The sequence below is a fragment of the Rattus norvegicus genome, chromosome 5, assembly GCF_036323735.1.
Source record: "Rattus norvegicus strain BN/NHsdMcwi chromosome 5, GRCr8, whole genome shotgun sequence".
Classification (NCBI taxonomy): Eukaryota; Metazoa; Chordata; class Mammalia; order Rodentia; family Muridae; genus Rattus; species Rattus norvegicus.
Genome location: NC_086023.1, coordinates 112,010,732 through 112,019,279, shown reverse-complemented (window position 1 = coordinate 112,019,279; position 8,548 = coordinate 112,010,732). Strand labels below are relative to the sequence as shown.

The window sequence follows — 8,548 nt, the reverse complement described above, 5'->3', positions numbered from 1 at the left end:
CTCTCCCTCCTCCTTGTGGTTTCATTCTGCTCCCTCCCAAGTGGGACAGAGGCCTCCTCACTTGTGCCCTTCAGCTTGTTGTTTTTTGAGTTCTGTGGACTGTACCTTGGGGTAATCTGTGGTTTTATTAATTTTTAATTTTTTTGGCTAATATCTATGTATTAGTGAGTACAGTATAGAGAGATGGCTCACTAGTTAAGAGCACTGCCTGCTCTTCCAGAGGTCCTAAGTTCAAGTCCCAGCAACCTCATGGTGGCTCACAACTATCTATAATGAGATCTGATGCCCTCTTCTGGTGTGTCTGAAGACAGCTACAGCGTATTTATGTAGAAAAAATAAATAAATCTTTTTTAAAAAAAGAACCATCTTTTAGAATCAATTATTTCATGATAGTTGTTATTATAAAAATAATTATGTGGCATAATATATATCATATAAAAAGATGGAAATATAAATTGTTCCATCACCCCTTCATTATAGGTGAGGTAATAAAAATGAAGGTATATACAATAGGGAAAGCTGAGGAGCAATTGTTCTCAGTTAAGTATTTATTATTTCCATTGGTTTGTATAGTGTTGTGTAAATGAATGAAGTCTGTATGGTGTATATGATATAGTGTCCTTGGTGAGGTCACAGGGAAATTTTGTAGATTCAGTGATGTCTATGGACCTTTATGTGGGTTCCTAACATCAAACTATGGACATTAGGCTTAGGGATTAGTGCCTTATCTGCTAAATCATTTGCCAGCCAGCAGAACACCCAAAATTCTTATCCTGCATTTAGGTATTATAAAACTTAGATATTAGCAAGACAGGGGAAGAACTATAAACATTTTTATGCCCTGGGATCAAATAGTATTATTTTTATTAGTCACTAATCTTCAAATCAATCAGAAACATGTTATTTCCACTGTACAATATATCTGTTGATGAATGGAGACAAAACATTTCTTGCCATATTGTAGGAAAGAGGGAAGGAAGGAAGGAAGGAAGGAAGGAAGGAAGGAAGGAGGGAAGGAAGGAAGGAGGGAAGGAAGGAACAAAGGAAGAAAAGAATGAAAACAGAATAGTAATGGATCATTAAGAAGACGAAAAAAATTTAAGTAGCATTTACTTAATGAATGACTGACCCCTAATACCAGGAAAAAAAATCATATTTTTCTAAGCCCATGTGAAATAACTTTTTCTATCCTCAAACACATTTTTTCAGGTATTAGAACAGTGCATCAGTTGACATATGAAGAAAGATTATTTTATTACTGTTTATTATTATTAATGATTGTTATTAATTTTATCTAAAAGGTTGTATTTCTCAAACATGCTTTATCCATAAGGGGAACTTTCATTAAAATTTGTCCAGTTTCTACCTGACTCACTATCCAATATTTTTCTGCTGCTAGCACAGGTTGGTGGACGTTTTATGTCTATGTTCGGTGACACCATGCTGGGAGCCGGAATTTGACTGGATTTAATTGTGAGGGCGCCACACTATCCGGATTTAATTTTTACTGCCATATCATTATTCATATCATCCTGAGAAGGGAATGAGTGTTCTGATTCCTTGTACCCACTATAGTTCAGCAATTGTACAGGCCATACATGAGACATTCTGTGAGCATTGTATAAGGGAAGAGAAATCAAAGATTTCCAAAAGAAACTTGAGGAAAGAAATTCAACAAGACGGTCAATAGCATTAGAATATGGCTGTTATAACTGACAAATAAGGGTGAAATGGTATTTTAGTTCAATGTCCTTGGCAATCTCCTGCCTTTCTCCACTCCATAAACTTTTCTACTCACTAAAATATCTCTGAAAATCCAATAAAATGTTGATTCTACAGGACTAAAATATGATAGCAGATTTTTTTTAATTTTGGAATACCATCAAATTTACGTTTAACAGAATTCAGTTTATGTTGGTCCGGTTGTTGCAGCATCCATACCATGCATTTGCTAGTTTTATTTACCATCCCATTGAGTTTAACGTTAAGAATCTCATCAGACTTACAAGTAACCAGCTTCTGGACTACGGCACACACCTTTTATGGTTGCAGTAAATATTAGTAGAGAGCAATAAGTGAGAATAAGTGGTTTGGACAAGGAAGACAAGTTAATTGTTTTCCTATTCAATAAATGACTTACTATGGGAAGAAAAACTCTAATCATTGAAGTAGATATTGTGGGTTAGATGTTCTAGGGAATACAAGAGAAACAGCATGCAGATTTATAACACTTCCTACTTGACTAAAAACTATAAGAAAACCATTTTATTCTTTGTAACTTTATTTGTCCCTTTTTCACTAGAGAGAACTTTGGGACAGCCATAGCCACCCAAAACTCATTTCTGATCTTGGCTAATTAAAAGAAGACATTTTAAGCATGCACTGTTATAAGCAAATAGCTATCAAGTGATTCACTTTAGGAAACATTAAAAAATAAAAGAAATAAGAACAGATTCACGAAACTATTTGTTTTTAGTTAATTCTGGAGAAAGGAGACTACAAAATTCTTCTGGCATTGTCCATTTGGTCAAAGTGGTAAGATCATTTTTAGAAATGCCCTGGCATTTTCTTAAGTTTCAAATGAGATGACATAATTAAAATTCATGATGGCAAAGACATATTCTAAACCTGAGAGAAATCTGTCCTAAAATTTTGTATCTTTTTGAAGCAAGCTGTATTTCAGTCCCAACCTTACCTCACATTCTTTAGATCAATCTAAATAATTCTGTCTCAACAAGGAAACCTGTCTGCCAAAACAAAACATAATAGCTTAGTTTTTCAATATTTATTTTTTGCGTTTACTGTTTTTTATTTCAATTGTGTCTGAATGAAACCAGCCAAAAAAAGTTTTATATAGCACTTTATCAACTTGAATGAATAAATTACCTTGTGTTGGATTTCAAGAGCTTTGCCTAGAAATTTCCATTTACAGATGTGGTTGATCTTTTCATACAGTTTTTGGAGGCTATCTAGTCAAGTAAACCTTGTAGTCCATCTCTTGGCCATTTATGATAGTGAAAAAAGGCAAGAGATGATTTCTTAATGAATAAATGATTCTGTGGTTAAGAAAGCTGTATCCCTAATTTACCTTTGTAAAAACCAGGAATAGTCATGTGTGAATTCAAACTAATATTGGAGGACTGAAAACAGAAAAAGAATAGAGGATCCCTGTAGCTCCCTGCTCTGACACAGTATCAGAAATGCCAAGCTTCAATGTTCAGAGAGAATTCTTTCTCGTGGGGAAAAAAGGCATTGGTCCATGGAGCAAGACAGATGATGTCATCCTCTGAACCTATGCTATGTCTTCTTAAGCCCCAACACATGTGATATACACCACACTACAAAAGGAGAGTGATTGTGTAAGGAGTGAGGGACTCTGTATAGTCTTATCTTTCTTCATAGGTTTAACCATGACATGTGTTCTTACCAAATCTGATTGAGAACACTTCCTAAGGATATTTCATATACTCATTTATCCAAAGCTCTTGAGGATCTCAGTGATGCATTTTCCTATTTTGTTTTCTCTTGCTGTAATAAGATAATGACAAAGCCAACTTGAGGAAGAAGGGCTTTATTTGGCATACTCTCCCATTCAATCCATCAAGGAACAGAAGTCAGAGCAAGAACTCAAGGTAGGACTGAAGCAAGAGCCACAAGAGAATAGTGTTTACTGGCTTGCTTCTCATGGCTTACTCTGCTTCTTTCCTTATAAGACAGCATGCCTAGGGTGACAGCACATGCAGTGGCTTAGGATCAACCAGCCACAAAGAAAATTTCCACACAGACATGCTTACAGGCAATCTTAAATAGGCAATACTTCAGGTGAGCGTTTCTCTTCCCAGGTGACTTTAGCTTGTGTAAAGTTGACAAAACTAATCGACATAGTTATGTTTTATTAGGAATAGATAGCATAAAGCCACATGGTCTGGGACAGGCTTTGGACTGCATGTAACTTGCCATTGACACTGGACAAGCAGAAGTTTTGATTACAGAAAAAAACTTCACAAGGTGTTCTTAGCTGAATTTCATCCTCATGCACGAGGATATTCCATGGAATGAGGTAAACAGAGCAGGTAAGGGTATGGGAGATAAGAGAAAAAGGCTGAATCAAATGCCAATAATAACTGAGTTTATGTTCCCAGGTCTGTGGACTGCATCAGATCTCCTGGGCAAAGTATTTTAAAAGACATGCAAATCAGACAAAATAAATTGTCCTATATCTTTCACTCATCATTTTATCATCACATAAACAAGAACAGAATTCTGAGAATGGATTATCTCTTATGGCTAGTTTCAGAAAATCTAGGAAAGTAATGATTCTATATAGCTAAGTTTTACTGTTACTGACAAACTGGAGTAAAGAAGCATTCTATTCTATTTAAGTTAAATATTCTGATTGCTTTATTTTTATTATAAATGAAAATTAATTACTAGAATGAAGAAAGTGGAAAAAAGATTTTGAAGACTCATTAGAAGAATATCAGGGCTTTATTCAAAGTCGAAACTAAAGAAAAGAAAGAACAAGTTGATATCTCAGTACATAACATAATACAAGACTCTTTAATGGCTTAATTTTCCAGATAACGATTGGATCTTTTTCTCCAAATATAGAAATTTCTTGTAGAATTCCAAACATGCACTAAATATTTTCAGATAATAACTCACATTCCCCTGTAACAGAGAGCACATTTTCTACCTTTTCTAATCAGCATTTATGTTTCAAGCATAAGGATGAAGTCTGTGTCGCAAATAAAGGGACTTTCCAACTTCAAGGACTCGCTCTTGTGCTGTGTCAGTATGTGTATTCCTTTATTTATAGTAAATAGCAGTCAAGGATTACTACTATCTACTATCTACTACGCTCCAAGCACGGTGCTGAACAGTTGAGAAAATCATCTCATCTTAGCAGCATCTATGGGTCTCAATTACTACTGGAAGTGCCACAGATGTTGAATGACTGCCAAGGTCTATATATCTGAAAGCAATTGAACTTAAACTCCCCATCCAATTGTGTTAGACTCCAGAGTTTACACTGCAAATATCTTTGCTATACTCCTATTTTCAGCTATGTATTATAATTTTCTATTTAGTTTCCTGTCTCCATTGAATGTCATACACTCAAGCATATGAACAGCACCACATTTTGATTTCTCAATATCTTGACAATTACTTTGTCCAATAGGTAATCATTAAAACACATGGAGTGAAAGTAAATGAATTTTTTATACCTCATATCTAGAGATACCTATTGCCTCAACTATTTTATTACTAAATGCCAAAGGGAAGTGGTGAGGACAATGAGAAACAACTTAGATGAATCCATTATCTAGACTCACAAATGGAAGGCAGAGTTTTAAACTTTCATTTTGCCTATCACTCATTAACTACATGTTGACATATTGATACAACATCTCAAATATTGAAATTATGCTTCACAATTTTCATTCCTGAATCCTTTATAACCTCTATTCACAACTCTTCAGTGTTGTTAAACTCTCACAATACTCAATCAAACCTACTGGTATAGAACAGACTCTATTCTATAGTAGCTCCAAGCTATGACATAACCTAGAACAGTGGCTTATCTACAAATATTTTCTGAACAGAAATACATTCCTATAAAAAAATAATTCCCCTAATTTACCATGATTTTATGACAAGTGTTATATTAGGGCATGTACCATTACAGTTAAAGCAAGAAATCCAATAGTCATATAAAAATTCTAACAACCATGTACATACTCAAATCCCTTCATTAAAAGTTACATAATCATTAAAATAGACTTTGTGATTATTTTGTGTAATTTTTTGGCACCCATATACTTACATTAAAATTATAGAGTTCTGCAGCGGTAGAGCGCAAGGCCCTGGGTTCGGTCCCCAGCTCCGGAAAAAAAAAATAGAGTTCTGATTATCAAATTGTAAAGTTTATCAAGTTCCTAAGTAGAACAGTAGAACACTTGCAAAGTTACACAGCCATGATCTGTGTGATCTTTGACATGCTGTTTTGTTCATGCAACCATAGTGACATTTTTTACCTCAAGAGAAAATCAAGCTACTGCAGAGAATGTAGGTCTGGAATTTACTCACTTGTTATTGTCTTTTACTGCTAAGTGCTTACAAAATGTCTAGGACATAGTAGGTATTATGTAAAATATATGAAAAATGAATGTTTGCATTTTGAAAAATCCTAATTTAGAGGGGGAAGTAAATTACCATTGAAAGGACTGAACATATAAATTTTAAAGTAATCAAGAATAAAATCACTTTTTTTTATCAGGACATGGAGCCATGATTTTAAAAAAGTAGAAAAAGAATGGAATAAAGTGAGAATGTAGAGAGAAGAAATGAGGATTGTCATGTATATTTCTGTGCATGAAGTTAAATGTCACCTAATACCTTTCTCGTGTACAACCTCCTGACACCTTGATATATGTGCATATTGAATATAGTAGGCTTCTCATGGAAAGTTTGAAGGACCAGCTTCTGGCTGATTCTCAGGATAAGATCATACTCAGATAAGGTCTCTTCACGTTGAGCAGTCAGATGTCTAGCTTTTGCATGACATTCAGTTCTGAAAAAGCTTACTAAAAATGCAAAATATTGACCATAATTTAAGAGTATCATTTTAAGATTTTTACAGTTGTACCTGTCCCAAATTTCTTCATTAATTTCTTCCTTAAACCTGCTCATCTCTTCTATATGGTATTAAGTATGAATGTATTTGAATTCTTCTAGATTGAGTTTGATCAGCACCAATTGCTGAAGGTGGTATCTTTTTCCAATGTGTCCTACTGGCCTTTTAAAAAGGAATAAAAATAAAACTGAGTCCAGAGATAGTTGGTTTTATATTTGTGGTTTTAATTATATCCCATTGATTAATGTTTCTGTTTTTTATGAAAACACCATGATTTTTTTATCTCTACATCTCTGTAGCAAAGTCATGATGATTTTGCTCCTTATTATTTAAAATTTTTAAAAGCATCCCACAACTACTGTTTTTCCATATAAGTTGAAAGTTATTTTTTACAGACCTATGAAGATTTAAGTTGGAATTTTTATAAGGATTGAATTTAATCTCTTGATTACTTTGGTAGGAGAGTCATTTTTACTATATTAATCTTACTAATTTTTGAATATGGGAGATCTTCTGATATCTCCTTCAATTTTTTCTTCAATGTCTTGAAATTTTGTTTTGTTTTGTTTTGTTTTTATAACACAAGAATGTCTCCTGCTTGGTTACACTTACCTCCAAATACTTCATATGATTTTAATCTATTGTGAAAAGTGTTGCTTCTCTGATTTCTTTTTCAGTCCATTTGGTAAGAATGTTACTGATTTACTCTGCAGAGATCTCTATTCCAAGTAAATCAAAGGCCTCAACATAAAACCAGAACACTGGACCACATAGAAGAGAAAGTGGGAAATAGTCATGCACTCACTGACACAGGAAAGACTTTCTGAACAAAACACAATAAGCATAGGTACTAAGGTCAATAATAATATATGAGAACTCATAAAATTGAAAATTTTCCATACTGCAAAAGGCACTGTTTATATAAAGTAGCAGCCATTTTTACCAGCTTCACAGCTTCTTATCTTATACGGGAATAATTATAGGATTCTAATATCCAAAATGCACAAAGAACTAAAACCAAAACAAACAAATTAAAAATAAACCCTACGAAACAAACAAAAACCTAGACATCAAAAACAACCCAGTTTAAGAAAATGGAGCACAGGACTAAGCAAAGAACTCTGTAAAAAGGAAACTCTAGTGATTGAGAAATAGATAAATGTTCAACATCTTTGATCATCAGAGAAATTAAAATGCAAATCAAAAATACTTTGACATTTCATCTTATTCTTGTCTGACAGACTAAGACATAAAACACATAACAACTAATTCTGGCAAGGATGTGGAGTAAAGGGAACACTCATACATTAGTAATGGGAATTCGTACTCATATAGCCACTCTGAAAGTCACTGTGGCAGTTCCTAAGGAATATGAGAATTGATCTACTGCAAGATTCATTTATACCATTCTCGGGCATAAATCCAAAGGATGCTTTATCCTACCACAGAGACACTTGTTCAACAATACTCAATTTCACTCTCTTCATAGGAGCCAAGTCTTGGGAACAAACTATATTTCACAAACCAGGTGAATGGATAAAGAAAATGTAGTACATTTATCCGATTATCTATTACTCAACCATTAAAAAACTGAAATTATGCAATTCACAGGTAAATGTGTAGATTTAGGAAATATTTTCTAGAGTAAGGTAACTCAGAATCAGAAAGACAAATATGGTATGTATTCACTTATATGTTGATATTAGATGTTAAGTCAATGAAAATCAAGTTAACAATCTAAAGAACCACAAAGGTTAGGTAGCAAGTAAGGAATGGGGACAGGCAAATATATTTCCATAGGAAAGAGAAATAGAATAGATAGTTATTGATGTGTGGATAGTGGACTGGAAAAGGTAGATCATGTGGGAAGTGAAAAGGGAGAGGGGGACAAGAGGGAAATATAAGAAGGGA

General features: G+C 33.9%; 1 long non-coding RNA gene across 3 annotated transcripts in view; it reads right to left on the bottom strand.

Annotated features, from left to right (window-relative positions):
• The window catches only part of LOC108351001 (uncharacterized), a 28,955-nt gene continuing 20,407 nt past the window's right edge, over positions 1 to 8,548 (bottom strand). Inside the window, exons 3-5 of one of the 3 annotated variants that reach the window (XR_001837998.3) lie at positions 7,250 to 7,398; positions 5,828 to 5,884; positions 1 to 4,504 (exon numbers count right to left, since the gene is read on the bottom strand). This is a non-coding gene — a long non-coding RNA (uncharacterized LOC108351001). The other 2 variants (XR_005504851.2, XR_010051865.1) reach the window with 2 other exon arrangements.